This window comes from Spermophilus citellus (genome assembly GCF_964194105.1).
Source record: "Spermophilus citellus genome assembly, chromosome: 13".
NCBI lineage: Eukaryota > Metazoa > Chordata > Mammalia > Rodentia > Sciuridae > Spermophilus > Spermophilus citellus.
This window is the reverse complement of record NC_138193.1, coordinates 114,367,539-114,386,168: the sequence shown is the minus strand read 5'-3', so window position 1 is coordinate 114,386,168 and position 18,630 is coordinate 114,367,539.

Genomic DNA, 18,630 nt, shown 5'->3' with positions numbered 1-18,630 from the left:
ATGAATGTTTCATGATACGATTTGCTAAAGTCAATTTGAACTTTTTTTTTTTGAGGAAGCATATTTATTTTAAGAAAATACAATTTTTATGGGTGGAATATTTTTTCTCAGCTACATTTTAAATAATAAGCATTGCTAAACTGCATTTACTGACTGTTTGCAGGTGATTTTCTCTTCTAGGTTTATGTACTGAGCATAGTTAGAACAGTTCTTTAAATTCAAGTATAAGGGAAAAAACAAACTGATTTGATAGAGTTGTATAAACTTTCTAAACATTCTCAACACTTTTCTGGAAACTATATTATGTCATATTTTGTATTTGGAGTGGATACTAACTACCTCCTCCTGACAAAGACTTTTTATGATCTCTTCAAATTCTTGATAGTCATATTGATGTGAAGGTTCATTCAAATAGGGTGATTAAAAGAGCAACCAAATATTTATAGCAATTCAAAGTTCTAACAATTGATTCTTATTCACAGATGTCATGTTGAATTAATTTTCCTGGTGATATTGCAAATAGATTTTCAATCTCATTAAACATCTTCAAGTCAAGAAACTTGAGGTAAGGCTGAAATACGTGTTTTGGGGAAGGATGAGTGAGCTCAGACAGCTAGCCTGGTACTGAGGGGGGCACCATTTGGTGGCCTGTGGCTGCAGAGGGAGGTGGCCAGTGCTGGCTGTGAAGCAGCAAGTCAGGGCCACATTCTGCTGTGGCCGTGGGCCCTGCTGGCCTCCCTCCCTGGCACAGCGGTGTTCCCACACCTGGAGTGGCAGGTAGTCCTCTGGACACCTGCAGAATGACTGCAGCAGGTGGTTCTGCAGTTCTGTAATTCACCACCAGGCTCTGCAGGGTCCCGTGGTCATGGTGAGCAGCACTGCACTCTGCAGCAGCCGGGAGGAGGCAGGGTCCTGAGACCCCAGGCCCCCCCCCCCAGCAGCCGCTGCTCCCACTCCACTGGACCAGCCCACAAGACCCTCCATGTAGCTGGGTCCTGTGGGCTGCCAGAAGAGGCGTCAGCAGGTGAGTGCTGCGGTGCCCCTTAGCACACCTGTACCCCCCTGCAGAGCCTGCCTGGCCTGTAGGCTGGGAGGCCAAGAGTTCATTGCTTTTCCTGTCCCTGCTGCTGACCCTGTAGCTCTGGTGCTGGCTGACTCTGGGCCGCCTCTTGTGAGTAAGACAGAGCTCTCGGCTTCCTGGGTCTGACTCCAGCCCTTTCTCCCGTGCTGGTTTCTTACCCTTTCCGGCTCTGTACTCCACGGCTTCTGATCACCACAGCATTGCCAGTGGAACAACTACACCTCGTCTCCATCTCCACTTCCCCACCTACCGACATCTTTCTGATCTAAATTAGGCTTAACTGTTGCTGGGGTCATCATTCTGCAATTCTGAAAATATTTTGTGCTTCTATAACTCTCTGCATGTTGTCTTGCTTTATAGTTTTGCTTTTGATATATCTGATTATCCTGCTAGAGAAGTTGAAGGGCTTCTTACTGGCTCATAGGCCTCTGGATGCCTATTACAGAATACATACTTTATAAGCAGCTTTGGAGAACGAGTTAACTGTTATAAACCACAAGCTAGCAAAACTGGCCGCTTGAAGCACATTTGTTTGAAGTTCTACATGTCAATTTATACCCCATTTTAAATTATTTTAACCCACCAACAATAGACATATATGCCTATTGATAGACCTACATCATGTTCATCATCTGCACTCTATCTTCAGAAGCCTCTGTCAAGACTCAAGGTTTGATCTTGGCCATACGTCAGGTATAGGAGGCATCTCCAGGATCCTTCACTACCTGCTGGGGGGCACTATTTGTAGAAAGTCCGTTTTTCTGAAATGGGGAACTCTCTACTGGTAGCTCATTCACATCTACAACACGTGACAGAATTCATCCTAACCAGAGCACAAGGGCTCCGAACATGACGGTTCTAACATACAGTTTCCACTCTTAGGAGGTATCTGACCTTCGTGTGTTACATAACCTTGCTGAGCATCAGGTTCGTCGCAGACCCTGCCTAGTAATCATGGCAAAATCAGTGAAGTAGGCAGTGTTATCTACATTTACAAATAAGGAAAAATGAGCCCTCTTGCCTTAGTTGGAATCACATTTGTCATAGAATAATTGGAAGAATTGAGAAATGGAGTTGGTGAGGATGTTTCGCAGGTCACCCACCAGGCCCTAGAAAAGCTAGTGCATTTCCCTCTTGCTATGCAAGCACAGTGTGATAAAGAACTTCTCTCAGAAGTGCAAGTTGCTCTTTGTGATAGTCAAGTGCTCCTTTTGTCTGTGCACCTTTTACACATCACACAGGATGCATGAGAAACTTTGAACACACGTTTTTCCATTAAAGTAAACTTGTCAATTTCTGAAAATTATGATAAAACTATTGTTATTCATGGAGATAAATCGAGCAGCAAAAAGTATTAGGGAAGAGATTTTAAGATGTGTGTGTCTAAGAAACAGAACAACATGACCTCTGACAGGCCTCCAGGGGTTGTTAAAAATGTTTTTTTCAGGGCTGGTATTGTAGCCCATCAGTAGAGTGCTTGCCTAGCATGCACGAGACTCTGGGTTCAAGCCTCAGCACCATATAAAAGTAAATAAATAAGATAAATTTATTGTGTCCATCTACAACTAAGAGTATATATAAATGTTTTCTCTTCAGACCTGATGGAGAGACACTGGGACACCTGCCCTGATGGCTCTAGCCACCTGGTGGGTTGGGATAGAGACAGTGGATGGCACCTGTGTTTGCTCCTTCCGCAGGAGGGGCTGGACCGAGTGCACCTGCATCCCAGGTTGGGCCCCCCATCTGACAGCAGGGCAGCAGGTCCTGGGAGGCTTCTGAACTTCATGGTGAGCAAAGACCCTAGAGATAAGGAACATTTGGCAGGAATGAGAGGAGATTCTTGATAAAATGGTGATCCTCGCCCATTATATGAGCCGGGCCAGGGAACGGCTGCTCCTCCACCTTGGGACTGATGGACGCTGGCTTTGATTTCTGCAGTTGTCTGCCAGCTCAAACTGCTACTCTGAAGTCCACCAGAGGATTAACAAGATTTTAACCATGTCGAGTGATTACTGGTTATCTTTAGTCAATTGTAAATCAGTAGGTGCTCTATCAGGAGATAATTTTATGAAAATTGATCTTTAATAAGATACTCCTTTAATTTTATTTGGTACTACACATACATGTGTATGCACTTAAACATGTGTGTTTATATATGTCCACACACGTGCAGGTAGAAAATTTGCCATATTTTAATAATTGAAAAATATGTCAGCTATCACATATCTTTAATTGAAAATTCAATTCTGAAAAAGTTATTGAGATATTACCCAATATTTGTTACAAATTTCCTGAATGTTAAACATTAACCAGAAATATTCAAAAGCTTAAATATTAAACTTGCAGTGGACATTCACGCTTTACTGTAAATTGTTTTAGTTGTCTCATTTAGCTTTGATTCTCATACTTTATTTCAATTTTCAAATTGACGCACAGATCATTTATTTTCAATTTTTGACAATTTTTCCAGCATGTTTGCATGAAATGGCCATGTGAGTGACAAGGAATTATTAATAGTGGAAAGGTAAAGCAATTCTATCTGGATATTTTAAAAATTGAAAAACTCAGATTGAAAATTTAATGTTATATTTTGTAACATTTCATTTTAAATTGTGATTTTTTTGGAACCCATTTAGCTAGATTCAATAATTCCACCATGTATTTTATATTTCAAAATATCATATTACACAAGATATTAAAAATACGATGTCATTTATCAACTTAAAAAATAAAAAAAAAGTGATTTGACATTTTACCTGTAATGTTTTCTGGGTTTTAAATAGGTTCCAACGACACAAAGACTTTTTTATTTTTATTTTTTATTTTTTAGTTCTTCACTTTTCTGGCCAATTTTTTTTTAAATCTAAAATGGGAAGGTTTTGTTTTCCCTGACATGGCCTCGTCCTGCCTTCCTCTGCAGAGGCAGGAGAGAGCCAGAGGCTGGGCGCGGGCACTGGGTGCTCTCTGATGGATGCAGGCATGAATCATGGGAGACGCGCCTTCATCATCATGCTAAACCCAATGGGCGATGCTGGAGCCGCACAGCCAAGGATCACTGTCTGTCTCTTTCTAACACCGACGTTTTGCTTTTGATAATGTGCTAATGGGAGAAAACACGGATGCCATTTGTGTGATTCTTTGTTCTGGCTGAGGAATAACTGATATTATCTAATGAATATGCAAATAACCCAAGGCTCCTTATTAATTGTGTCTGAGCCATCTGTTCTTGAAAAGAGCTCTTGAATATTTGCCACATCAAACTCTACGAATGTGTGCAGAGAACTGTTAAAAAACTCAGAGTACTTAATCTATATATTTTAACGAGTCTTGAGTTTGCCTACCATCAGTAAACGAGACAGCTTCTCCAAACTGAAATTAGTGCTTCAAATGAAATTACATGGACATGATATTTCACAAGAAAAATGAAAAGAATAGCAGTGACCCCTGGAATTTAGAGTCCCATATTTTTGAGTAGAACCAAATTTATGTGGTCTAAATCTACCAAATGTAAAATGTATTTTATCATGTACAACTGATATCACACACTCATTTATTCAGGGAACTTACAGTGTGAAGTATTTTTTTCTGCTGGCATCTCATATATGATAAACAATAGTTTTGAAAATAAGGAAGGATGAGAAAATGGAAATTCTTACTCTAGATGTAAAGCTTTTCTATACTGAAATTACAAATAATAAAAAGGAATTGCAAATAAGTTTACTTCTATTTTTATCTCACTTCTCTTGAAGTCAAAATTCCTTAGTCACATTTTTAATGGTGCCTGGTTTGTTTTTCACAGATACTTCTTCACTATACAATTTGATGGCATGGAAATCATGACCAAATACACTAGTTATAGCTTTTGTCTACAGCAGTGAATGAAAAACAAAATAGAAAACTTATTTTTTACATATCCATTTGCAAAGGCATACATTTTCCCCTTTTCAGATCATATTCTTTCATGAACTAAATGTGATTATGTTATATGAATAGGTCTGACATTCATTTACATCCAAATTTATAGACACTTTTGCAATTTCCTCCTCAAATCAAAATTCCTTAAATAAAGAAATCATTGGACTCGTGATTGATTTGTGTTTCAAAGCAAAATAAAACTTATGAATTTGAGAAGACTTCTTCCCTGTGGAATATACTTTCTGCTATGCATTTGATGTAGGCACAAACTAATAGTTTAGAGAGAGAAAAGACTTAATGCTCAGCTAAAAGCCACTTGCCTTGGGTATTCCTTCAGGTATACCTACCTAATGAAATCACAAAGTTGTGCTGATATATTATTCCCACTGGAACTGTGTTCTAACAATTGCAAAGATGGTGCACACCCCGGTGTCTCTGATTATCATCTTTTAGCATTTACTACTCGACCTTGGTACAGTAAGCAGATCACGGCATCTCCTTTAAAGCTGTAGAGGAATGAGGTTGGGATGCCATCGAACCTGCACAACCACAGGTTTTATTTCCTCAGGTCTGCGGATGTCCTAGACCTCTAGCTGGCAGAATGGAATCCATGGTGACCGCTCCTGGCCAAGCCAGAGCACACGCGGAGAGCTCAGGGGAGGCTTGCAGTGTGTCCTTGTGACATCAGTCTCTCAGGCCACATCAGGAGGTTTTTAAAGTCACGGCAGATGTGTGTTAAATGATTGCTGGAGCGTTGGAATGCCCACCTCATGAGGTCGGTGGCAGGGGTGTGTTTTCTCCACAGTCGGTCGTTGTTGGCCCAGCTCAGCCCACGCACACCTGAAGGTACCTGCTGCCCACTGCAGGCCCGTGTCTGGTGGGTGCTGCACTGCGCACTGGGCACTCACTGACCCTGGAGTGGCTCTCACCATGCACAGAGGGCAGAACTGATGTGAGGGACGGCCCCCATGTGGTGTGTGTCCCCAGCCTGCACACACTGAGACAAGCACGGGAAACATGGACCAGCGAGCAACTCCCAGCACCACCGGACCTTCCTCTGGCTTTCCTAAGCTGTGTGAAGCATTTTAAAACTACTTATATAAAAGTAAGACATTCCCCTGGCCTGTGAGGTCCCTGTGCAGTAGGAGATGGGTAGGATGCTTTTCTTCATTCTTCAGACTTTGGGGATGGCTGGTCATGACAATATTGTGGCTCCACTTTTAAAGTTTCTGTCTTGCTCAGTTAATGCAGAGGCAAACACGCTCTTCACTATTTTCTTCTTAATGACTCCCCCTGCACCAATCGTTTTAGCTTCTCAATTATATTATGAAATTGGTTTTTAAAAAAATAAAGTTGTTACAGATATTCACTATGTTTTTCTATTATTGGATTTCTCTAAATGGCATTACAAACGTTGGCCATTACATCCTAATAAGTCCCTACTGTTCTGTCTTTTTTGCTAATTCCACACGGTGTCCATGATTTTGCCACCTCTTGCCGATACTCACTTCTGCCCTGGTTTCCTCTCTCACCTCTGCTTCTCCTCCACACCACAATCAGCGTCTCTTACATGGTTCACTTTTGCTCCAAACAATTTTATTCCGTGCATTTCAGTTTTCAGTGTCTTGGCAGCCCCTGTCGCATCTAGACTTTCCAGCTGGAATATGGTACCTGCCCCTCTAAGCCTCCCACCTGCTCCAGGAAAGAGCAGGACAAAAGCCAGGCCCCGCACCCCACGGGCTGCAGCGATCCCTCCTGCACCCTCCTCTGAGCCTGTACTGTGTCACCTTCTTATCAAGTCGTCGCTCAGCCTCTGCAGTTTGATGTCATCCCAAGACGTCAATGTTTTTCCACATCCAAGTTCTTTCATGGGACTGTGCTGGCGTCACCGTGTCCCTCGTAGAGTCCCAGGACACAGAAAGCCAGGAATGAGGGCCCGGCTGTCCTACTGGGCGTTGGAGCTCACTGCACCTCACAGGCTGCCCCACACAAGCCTGTCTTACTCCAGCTGGAGGGGAATCCTGAAGTCGCGTCCCTCCCACTGTCTCTATAACTAAAGAAAGCCAGGCGTAAATGGCAGGTTCAGTCCTTCAGGTAGGACTCCAGCTCTTCACCTGCGGGCCCTTCTGTTCAGAGTGCCCTGGCGACCCTCACCACTGTCTCTATAACTAAAGAAAGCCAGGCGTAAATGGCAGGTTCAGTCCTTCAGGTAGGACTCCAGCTCTTCACCTGCGGGCCCTTCTGTTCAGAGTGCCCTGGCGACCCTCACCTTCCCGCCAAGCACCAAGGCAAAGCCCACCTTTCAGCACTAGGAGGGGTTCTTCCAGCACAAGGACCCAATGTGCCCTACTGACATGCCCACAGTGGCCCTTGGAGCGCTGTCGACCACGTTTGCCAATAGGATTTGGTATTTAATGGTGTCAGAGGCTTTCTGGGTGCTTCAGATTCCTGATGTCCCATCAGTGGCCACCCTACAAGTTGGCTTATTGTCCTCATCTTACCAATGAAGACTCAGGCTGAGAAGGTTGATTCCAAGAAGCTGTAGAGACCAAGGATAAAATGGTAGAAGTTTATCTTGTTCATGCCTTTTCTACTCCTTTGACTGTGGAAGGCCGTCAGGAGTCCTCTAAGCACCAGCTCTGTCTCGTGGTGCCTGTGTGTGGGCTCTTCAGAGACCCTCACTTGTACCTCTCTCTGCATCTTTCTCTGACTTAGGCCGTGCCACTCTGGCTGACCCCTTCACATTCCCACCAGTTCCTCCCTTGTGTCCCTGCAGTCGGGACAGCATCTCTCTTGGAATCAGCTTTCTCAATGGCACCACAAACTAGCCCTTGTCCCTAGTGCATCCTCAGAGTTTGGAAGGAGCAGGCTTCCTCCCCTCCGAGAGGCACAGACCATTCTCAGGGGAGAATTGATCCTTACCCTGTCCCCTGCACTGTAGCATCATTCAAATTCCTTCAAATTCCATCATTGAAATTCCCTCCTTTTCTCATCCTGACCTTTGACCTTATGGGACCCCTCATTTTAAGACTTCTTTGGGTGAGGACTAAACAACAATACCCATGCTCCCAAATTTCAGAGGACACATAACAAGTTCTGCCCAGAAGTCCCTCCTGTTGTACTGAAGCAGACCAGGTACCCCCACCCAAAAGACCCTTGCCACAATTAAGCTTCTCTTCTTGTCAGACAGACCTTTACACAGCAACAACTTCTGCAGAGGCATTGTGGTTTAGAGCTTCCTCTTTTTTTGTAAATGCCAGGTTTACAGAAAAAAAAGTGTAAAACCTCTGTTTAGTCTAAAAAAAATGGAATGATAAACACTTGTCATGCAAACCTTCAAACCCCTCCTCCCACAATTTCCACACTTGTGGTCCAAAGAATTTTAGGCGATAACCACTCTGGACCCTGCAGCCAATAAACCTGCTTCTCGACAATTCCTGGGGTGTCCAGCCTTTCCTGTCCTACCTCGGTCCTGGAGGAGACGCTGAGTCTCTACAGCTCTGCCGAGGACTGATGCTGCTAGTCAACATCAATCAACTTCTATCTGGTTGCCTTTAAAAAGGAGGTGGTGTCAAAATCAGCTTCATGAAGCGGTGAAGCCTGAATCAATTCATGTAAGACTCACGGCATGCACAATGTGGTGGACATCGAAGGCGCCCTCATGCTAGTGTTAGTGTGTGTCCACCACGGCATCTTGAGGTCCCCCATTTGTGCTGAAGGAGCAATTGATCCTTACCCTATTCCCTGCAATGTAGCATCCTTCATTCCTGCAAATTCCTTCAAATAGATCTCTCCAGTAAAAAATCGAAATTTGTTAATACCATATGAATTCTGGGGTGTCATGTTTGCTGGTTCAGTTAGAGTGTGTAAATTCTGTAGGCTTGTTTATGGTTTCCTTCCTTAAGACTTGGTGTATTTGTGAACCTTTGTAATCAGCGCTGAAGTCCAGGTTGAAATTCCAAGATGCTGGGAAGAATCCCTTCCATATTGTTTCATAGAGAAAAACCATGTCTCCACTGGTGGGGTTGGAGCTGTGGTGACCTGGAGGGACGAGTCTGGTACCCGCAAAGCTTCCTGGTTGAGCTGTAGTGGTGAGGACATGTCCCCGCTCTTCTCTTCTGGATAGGTCTTCCCTGCACGCAGTGTTCACCTGCACCCTAGGGAAAGCCTGGAGCAGTGGGCCAAGGGGACGTCAGGCTCAAGGGCAATCAGACATCCATGAAATTGCTACCAACCCAACACAGTGTCAGATCAGGTAGCGAAAGGGAATGTCCACTAATCACAAAGAAATTCCTAGATAACTTAAGATGTGATCTATTACAGAGCAATAGTAGCTGGAGGTGGTGTGGAGGTGCCCACAGCTGTCCACATCCTGGTCCCTGAGCCCTGGGCGAGGATTCAGGCAGCCTCAGAGGCTGGGAGATCAGTCCAGTAAGTGGACGGCTTCCAGGAGCCCCAGGAAGGCTCGGCCACGCGTGGTTGTGGTCTAGGGAGGCCACGGGGCAGCCAGAGCTGCAGTGAGTTTCCATGTGGGGATGGGGCTGTGAGTCGCTCAGTGGTGGCAGGAAAGTGGCAGAAAACCCACGCAGCTTCCTGTGCCCGCAGGCGATCGCCTTGAGAGTCACCTGGAAAAGGAAGCCCAGGGACATAGAAGAATGACAGGAGACCCTAGATGGCCTTGAAGTGCAGGACAGGCGATTCTGACCAGGGACTCAGGAGGACGAGGGCAGCGGGGCAGAGAACTCAAGTCCCAGAGGAGAGCCCACTGCCCAGGTGAGGACGGGCCCTCCCCACTGGCCAGGGTTCCAGGGAGAGGAGCCAGCTGAGGGCAGGGCAGCAGGGGACCTCCCTACCGTGGCAGAGGCCCCGTGGGTGGCGTCGTGGGATTTGGGAGGAAGGGAGAATTCTAAATGAGGAAACGGGACGTAGAAGAGGTGGAGTCCTCAAACGCTGATGGTGGCCATTTCCCCCTTTCCTGCTGGTGGTAGAATGTGAGGAAGGGGCTGCATTAAGGATCCTACTCAGTGTGGACAATCCCCCACCTGTCTGGAGGGCAGGAATTTCTGGAGTGGAGATGTGGGCTGCCAGGGCGGTTGCTTTGGAGAAAAAGCCCAGGGGTGGCCGTCAGCCTGCTCACAGCTGGGAAACATTAAAAGGCCAGAGTCTGCAGTTATGTGAAAGGCTCTTTGAAAAGGCAGGTTCCGACCAGCAAGCACTCCTCCTGAGACCAGAGACTGTCCCGGGAGCTTGGGGTCCTGTTACTCAGACCCCTCAGCAGAACCCAGCACAGGAGAGGAGCTGAAGGCTCGGTGGCTGCTTAGCCTCTTGTCTAACAGGGTGGATGCTGGGGACACCCTCAGGAGACAACAGAGGCTTCTGAGAGAATGTCACCAGCAGCAATGCGTCAGCTAATGGGATGGACTTGGCACCACAGAGCCACAGGGACACTCTGTTCAGGCTCCTAGGGCAGACAACCCACAGATCTGTGTCTACTCCATCTACCACTTTTTCAGCAGAACGTCTTGACAACCCTGACCTTGATGGTGGATTTGCTGTCCCCTCCTGTGTTCTCTATCAGCTTTTACAACGTGCACTTTGAAACGCTGTTGTTAGTCCCACAAATATTTAGAGGTTTTATTTCCTCCTGATGGTGTGGCTCTTTTGACAGTAGGAAATGTCGCATTTTATCCTAAGTAAAATTCTTGGCTCTGAAATTTACTTTTTCTGATATGAATGGTTTTAAAATAGTACTTCAAGGTGTATGTTTTTCATCCTTTTAACTTTAGTCCATTGTGCCTTTGTATTTAAAGGGCCCCCTTCTGGGTTGTGGCCCGGACTCCTCTGCCTTGCGTGGTCCTATCTCTCACCTCTGGGTGATGGCTGCCCTCCATCATTCCTGACTCACATCTTGAAACTGTTGATTGCTCCATGTTGCCCAGGGTTTTAGTTGTCTCAGGAACAAGGGTCAGCTGGGTCCTTACTGTTACATCTAAGTTGCATATATAAACCACGGCTGGTCAGTCCTTGGATATTTAGCTAAGTGAAATAAAAACCTATGCTCATGGTGGACATGCACGCAAATTTTCAGAGAGCTCTATTCATAAGCATCCAGACTTGGAAGGGACCTAAATGTCTTTCAATTGGGAAATGCATGAAAAACATGGCATATCTCTACAACAGAATACTGTTGACCAGTGGAAGTAAGGATATGGATGAACCTCACACGCACTACAATAAATTTTAAAAAATTAATTTAAGAAAAATGCAAAAATGTACATGCTGAGTGATTTCATTTATGTTACATATGGAAAAGGAAAAAAAAAACAGGGGCAGAAAGTACTTCAGTGACTACCTGGGATTTGAGTCAGGGGAGAGCATCACTGTAGAAGGGTACTGGTAACCAGAGCCTTCACTTGAACTGTACCCTAATTACCACATTCAGAAATTATTTAATTTAATTTAATTTTTTGGTGCTGGCGACTGAACCCCAGGTGCTTTATCACTGAGCCACATCCACAGCCCTTTTTAGTTTTTAACTTGAGACAAGGTCTTCCTAAGTTGCTTAGATCCTCGCTAAGTTGCCTAGTCTGAACTCAAACTTGATCCTCCTGCCTCAGCCTCCCTAGTCCCTGGACCTATAGACATGCTCCAACCTGCACAGCCATATTTGATCATTTAGTCATAATTATATTATCATATTTATTTATTAAACTCACAGACCAAGACGCTGAAAATAATAACACGATTTTAAAAACAGAAAATTAGCACTGCAAACATACATACATACATATCTATATATTTATATCTATGTCTATCTATATAAAAAACACTACAAAACAAACACTGTGTAAACATAGTAAAACAAATATTCCAGACAAGACAAATTTAAAAACCCAACCAGCCGTTGTATCAGAGGCAAAGCACTAGTGAGCCTGCAAAGAAGGAATCGTGACAGGCAGAGGCCTGCACCAGACGTCTTCCCAAACTCTCCCTCCTGCCCCGCAGATCAGAAAGTACCAGTACGCTTGTTCATTCTATTGGTAAATTGTTTCCAACTTTAGGTTTTAGATGTTCAATAACAATAGCCAACACAGGTGGAGCACCGTCTAGTAGGAGTATTCCAGGCACATGCTTTCACTGTCGTCCTCTGTGATCCTCCCGGATGAGGGTTAGGACTGCACACACCTTGCAGATGACGAGAGGCTCCCTAACAGCCAAGGGGCTCGTCTCACAGGTGAGTGGAGGAGATTGGAAACTAACCTGTTTATTATAGAAAGAAAAAGTCATGAGAGCAAAACAAGGAAAAAACATGGTAGAGAAAGGAAATGAGGCAAATTTCCTCTAAGCATATGAATCAACAGTCTTTAATATGAACTCCAGAGTCATCTAATGGACAGACGCCAAGGCCAAGTGGGATGGACCTGCAGAGGGCCAGGAAGATGACTGTGGAGAAAATCAAGTCAGAAAGTTGAAAGTCGTTGGTGGCGAATCAGGAAGCACTGCTCAGAGCTCAGTGGGCAGAAACAGTCACGTTCCATGGCAAAGCCATCATGATTTTAATGAATAAAGAAGGAATCCTATCAACAAGGAGAAACGCATGTACTTCTTGCACCAAGAACTCGAGATAAGTTGAAGGCTTGTGCTAACAGGTGGGAGAAGGATGTCCACAGTGTTCAGAGCAGGAAAGTGAGCTTCCTGAGTGTGTCCTCACCCAGTCTGTGGGCTACTGAACTGTGTGCCTTCGAGGTGACCGGTAAGCACCAGGCCAACATCAGGCGGCAGACCACTGTCACTGTTAGTGAGCGCTGATCAGCAGAAGCTGGCACACTCCACATAAAACTTTAAAAATGTCTTTACCTTTGATGCTGTTATTCCACTTCCAGAAGGAAGTTTACCCTCAGGAAGTCGTTCCACCCGCAGCAGAAGAGTGGAGCCAGCAGGCAGCTTTAGAGTCTCTCATCCCTCTGATCCCAGGTCACTTTGCCAATTGCATTCAAATGATTTGTTTGGATATTTTTCTCCCACTGACAGTGAACTCAGCAAGGGCAGGTCAATCATCTCTCTACGGCCCTTGGGAGCGGCCACCGGTCACAACTACTGGCTGTATGGGTTGGGTTAAAACATCAACACTAAACAATGCAATATGATTTACAATAATGAGACCCTGGACACCACCAAATTATTCAAATATTGGAAATGCTGTAAGAAACATGGTACATTTACTTCTTGAAATATTGAGTCCATTAAAATTACATTGGAGGTAAAGTGCAAGTTGGTAAAATATCACAGCAAAGAGGCATCTGATGGGTTTGCCACTGTGGAAACCAGAGACGTTACGTTGAAACGTGAAGTAGTCAGTAGCCATGGTTGCCTATAGTGTGGGTGGCTTATTTTTCCTAATTCTTTAAGCTTTCCAACTTTCAACTTTAATCAACATGTTTTCATTGCTTAGATAGGGAAAGAATAAACATTTAAAAACAAAAATAGCAATTTATGTCTTTTTCATATTTATTCTTTACATACTGTGTATGACAAACAGATTAAAGAAATGGTCTCTATAATTAAAACACAACATTGTTAGTAAATGTGAGCATCGAAGACATGGGTAATTTGCTATATTAACTAGGAAAGGAATTTAACATATGGTGTAATTTTGAGTCTATTACAAAAATAAAATATGAAACATTGTGTTAACAGAATAAAGGGACTGATTATATCCATTTAAGACAAAAAATGGCCACATAAGTAAATACAAGACATCAAAGCAGATTGGTAACATTATACCTGAGGTCCCCAGCTTTAGTTTTAATTTCCATACAAACTTGAATTACTAGATTGAGTCTAGAGTACATATGGATGATTCATTTATAACTTGTGTTTTAGTTACATTTCACATACATTTTATGGAATAATTTCCTATAGTTTCTAAAAAGTGCATTTCTATTTATAAAATTCTAAATCATGGGTGACTTCCCTAAGAATTTACGATGTACTCCTCTAGAAAGAATTTTAACTCTTCAACATTATGATATTTTAAAATCAGTTTTCAAAACAATCCTTTCAGAGAAAAAAATAGAATTTTCTCCTGTTACCAAATTAAAATACTTTTACAAAGAACTAATCTTTTTTTTTTTTTTTTTTTTTTTGTACAAGGGATTGAACTCAGAGGCACTTAACCTTGGAGCCACATCCCCAGCCCTTTCAGGTATTTTAAAAAATTTAGAGACAGGGTCTCACTGAGCTGTGTAGGGCCTCCCTAAGTTGTGAGACTGGCTTTGATATCATGATCCACCTGCGTCAGCCTCCTGAGCCACTGGGATCACAGGATGTGTCCACCATGCCTGGAAGAAATCAACATTTGATGTAGTAGTCAGTCAGAGTTGAAAGCCAAAATAACAGTTTTCTAAATAGATGTCATCTTATAGAGAACCTTAGCTTCTAGTAGCTTCCTTCTCTCTGTGGACTTCTCGGGCACGCCCAGCTCTGCCGTGGAAATGACATTTTAATGGAGGAAAGCTGCAGTTTCAGAGAGCAGCTGCGGCATCCCCAGGAATGTGGAGGGCGCTGGAGTGCCTGCCGACTTGTGTTTGCCCGTCTTGTTGGCCTTCTCCCATTTTGCTGAATGAGACAGACCAAAAAGTCAAGGTTCTGCCGCAGCATCCTGCACCTGCAGCCATGAGCGAGCCGCATCCCCGGGTGGCAGGGCAGAGGGAGAGGGTGCTGTCCTGGAGCCTGGAGCTGCGTGCCGGCCCCGGACTGCACTCGCACTCTCTGCACTGTGTCACTTGGGAGAGAAGCTGGGACCTTCTTACCTGGTCATCAGTAGAGAAGTTGCTTACGAAGAAATAAGTTGAGCTTAAAGAGTGGCAGTTTGTGCAGGGCAGGAGGACCTTGTTACTCATTGTGTAACCATGAATGGAAGCGTCCCCAGTGTTGGGAAGCACCCACTGCCTAGGATGCAAGGCCTGGCTGAGGTGTGTGAAACCTGGCCCCCAGGGCCACTCCTCGGAGGACCCAGGTTGCAGAGCTGCACACCCTTGGGAAGGGGCCTGGCTCCGACCCAGCTCTTGCCTTAGCTGTTTTCCATAATAGCCACTTTCTCCTCAACTTACAAGAGGATATGAGGCGACACCTGTCCATCTGAGAGGGCAAATCCTGCTGAAGAGCACAGCATGGCAGCCTGGAAACGCCCTGGGGGCACGAGGCTCTCACAACCCGCCCAGCCATGCCCCTTGCGGCCCTCGGTTCTGGGAGGGTTTGTGGTAGAAATGCAGTCTTCAAGTTGAAGAGGAAGTGGTGAGCCCTGGGCGTGCTGTTTAGATAATTATTGGTGCTATTAGCAGCACAGAGCTAGTGACAGCCATATGCTGAGAGCTGCTATGCACCGAGGGCTCATGCAAAGTATAGCTTTTCCTAAAAGTGACATCACCCTTTCAGAAATGAAAGAACAGAAGCTCAAAAAGGCTTACATAACCTGTTCAAGCTTTTATAGCTGTTGAGCCTTGAAAGACAGGCAGCCCCATCCCCTTGGTTGCCAGCCCGGGTGCTGTGCACATAACTACAGAGTCTTCCAGCTTTGCAAATGGAGCACTGTGGAAGACATTTATCTTAGGCTGAGCCAAATGTGCTTTGAAATGTGCAGAATAGGAAAAAGTGTTACATTTCCCCCAGCTCTTAATTGCAGCAAATTCCCATTATGTCTGTGGCAGTGTTGATCCTGGCTGGATGGAATTGTCTGGTTTTGTCTGAGCACTCGCCTGGTAGACGTCCGGCAGAAGCAGAACACACCAAGCCCTTGCACTTTTATGAGCACAAACGTTAAGTCATTAGCTCCTAATGTCTGCTTTAGAACACAGCTCTCCTCCTAATCATTCAGTAATAGGTAGTTGGTCAAATGAATTATGCATATTTTATAGTGTGTAGCCATTAAAAAGCACATTTCATGAGAACATTTAGTAGCATTAAAAATTGCTTAGGATCAATTGCAAGACAGAACGTTGAAGCCATTGTATAGGGGGGCTTATTTTCTCCTTTATATTTAAAAATATAAATAAATACATACATGGAAGAAACAATAGAGTTAATGGTGACTTTCAGGACAATAGGATTTATGTGATTTATAAATTTTTCCTCATTTTGCTCCATTTTCTAACACATTTACTAACAACATATACATACAAAGGGAAATGATACTTATAATCTTTTTGTTGTTGTTGTTTTGAGAAAATAACACAGTACAGGCTATTAAAAATGATGAAGAAAATATGAACAAAGAGAAATGTCCCAAATCACCTTGCTGGATAACGTCCCCCATGTTATGACGGCCAGCTCCTGATCACCTCGCTGGATAACGTCCTCTGCATGGTGCCTGCCAGCTCCACAGCGCTCCCTCCACCTGTGCACAGTGTTTTGTGCATGGTGTCATACAGTAGGTGCTCTCTATTAACCTTATTTTTACTCAATATCAAACCATTGAACTCTGTACCATAATATAATAATTGTGTCACCAATTTCATTAGACTCTAGGTGATAGTATATGATTTAAAGTTCTCATTTCTCCTTAGTGGAAATCTAAGTTCAAATTCTTCTTCAACATTAGCCATGCTTATGTTTTTTAAACATTGAATTGCATGTTGTCTTTTATAGTTGTAAAGTTGTATGAAAAAGGTAACATAAAATGTGGAGGCCCCATCTGCCCGCACTCAAAGGAGCACCACGGGTGTGTGGTCCAGCAACACACCTGCACCTGACCAGGGCCTGGTGTGGCTCCTGTGCACCTGCAGGTGGAGGTCTGCTCTGCGGACTCCTGAGCCAGGCGGAGCTGATTGGCCGGCTCTCCGTGCAGCCTGCTGCCACTCAGGCCCCCCAGCAGTCACCTGGTTCCAAAGCCAGTGTCCCTGCTCTGATCTGTTGCCGTACCGGAGGGTTCCTCATAGGCCCTCCTGCCCAACACCCCCTGACCTTTGGGATGCCTGCTCCGGTGCAGTCCTTTTCAGAGGCACCTCTTGTCCGTGGGCCCCGTGAGGAAATGATTGACTTTGCTCTGAGGGTCCCAGGAGGCAGCTGGAGCAGCAGCCAGGCCATTGCACTCTGCTGCCTTCCTGTTCAGGGCCCCCTCTCTCAGAACCTGGCTGCATTCTCTGGACCATGGGAAAGCCATCGAGCACGCCCCGTGCACCCTAATGCTTTGGCTTCCTGCTTCTCACTAAAGCTGTGGAAAGGTGGGGGTCCAGGCTGGGTCAGGGCTTTCAGCAGTGCCATCTCCTCTGCCCGCTTTCCCCCCATCACAGTGGCGACGCTATAAGTTTGCATCCTTGTAAAATGTTTTAATTAAAATGCAGGTGAGGTCTAGAACTGGAAAGTCTTCCCACACAGGCTTCCAAAGTATCCCCACGTTTTCCTGGTGTCCAGGGCCTGAGCCCATTGACTTCACACATGTGTTCCTTCATAACAGAAGATACAGGTGGGAGGAAACCACTCACTCTCTCCCTGTTCTGTGATTCAGGGGTCTGGTCTTGGTTTGGGTGCCACCAACATGGAGTGGAATTCTAATGTGAATGTCTGTTTTCCCCTAACCTGTTACCTGGAGAACTGCTGCAAACTCGGGAAGTCCTCGGGGTCTCCCTGTTCCTCCGGGTCTCCGGGGTTAAAGTGACCCTGGATTCTGATGGCTCGGGAATACAATCCCAGAGCTCAGGGAGCCACAGGATAAATGCAAGGGAGGAGAGCAGAACTGAGATTTTAACCGTCTCAATTTAGACAGTTAAAACATCCAGAAGAGCATCTTAAAAACAATTCGCAGAAATTGAAGGGAGGGAAATGACTCGCATTTCACCCCTCTCTGAGTGTACTCCTTACTGTGGACCTGTGAGTGCCAACCCCTCTCAGCTTGGAGGAGGGCAGAGGCTGAGCAAGCATCTCTCTCCTTTCCTCCAACGCCACTGCCCAGGGCCAGAGGCCATCTGGAGGGGCTCAGGGCTGATGCAGAACCTGAGCCACCAGGAATGAGCCCTCCATGGGATCCATGACAATGCCTGAGCTGCCCTGGAAAATTCACACTGTCTTGGTGTCTGGCCGAGTGCATTCATCCCACGGGTTGGCCACAGTCTCAGCCCTCGGAGTTGCCAACGATGCCCGTGTGGTGCTGCAGGTGATCCGTTCTTTTCCTTGTGATGTAAGCGTGAGATCTCTGGCCACGTGAGTGGGAGGGTGATTTCTCATGGGTCTGGTCCTCTGGCCCTTCAGGTTCTTCACTCCCAGACTGTGAGATGGAGATCAATGAGGCTCGGATCATTTACATCCCGTGGTGCTTTGTGTTGGGATATTGCTCCACTAGATACAATGACGGTTCTTGCTTCCTGCTCATACACATGCTCAGCCTTTACTTTCCCTTTCTGTCTCGGTTGCTCCCAAGGACAACTTATCTCAGGGCGTGTCTTCAGTAGCCATTGTTTCCTCCTGATGCCAGACGATCTGCTCATTCATTACACAGAGAAAGACAACTGCCGACGTTGGAGACCTGGCGTTCTGCTTATTGTCGGTGGGAGGACTTCTTACTGTCAAGTCTTGATAGGTAGAAAGTTGATCATCAAGGATGGAACTAAACTGGATCCTCTGCTGGGTGGAGCGGCAGG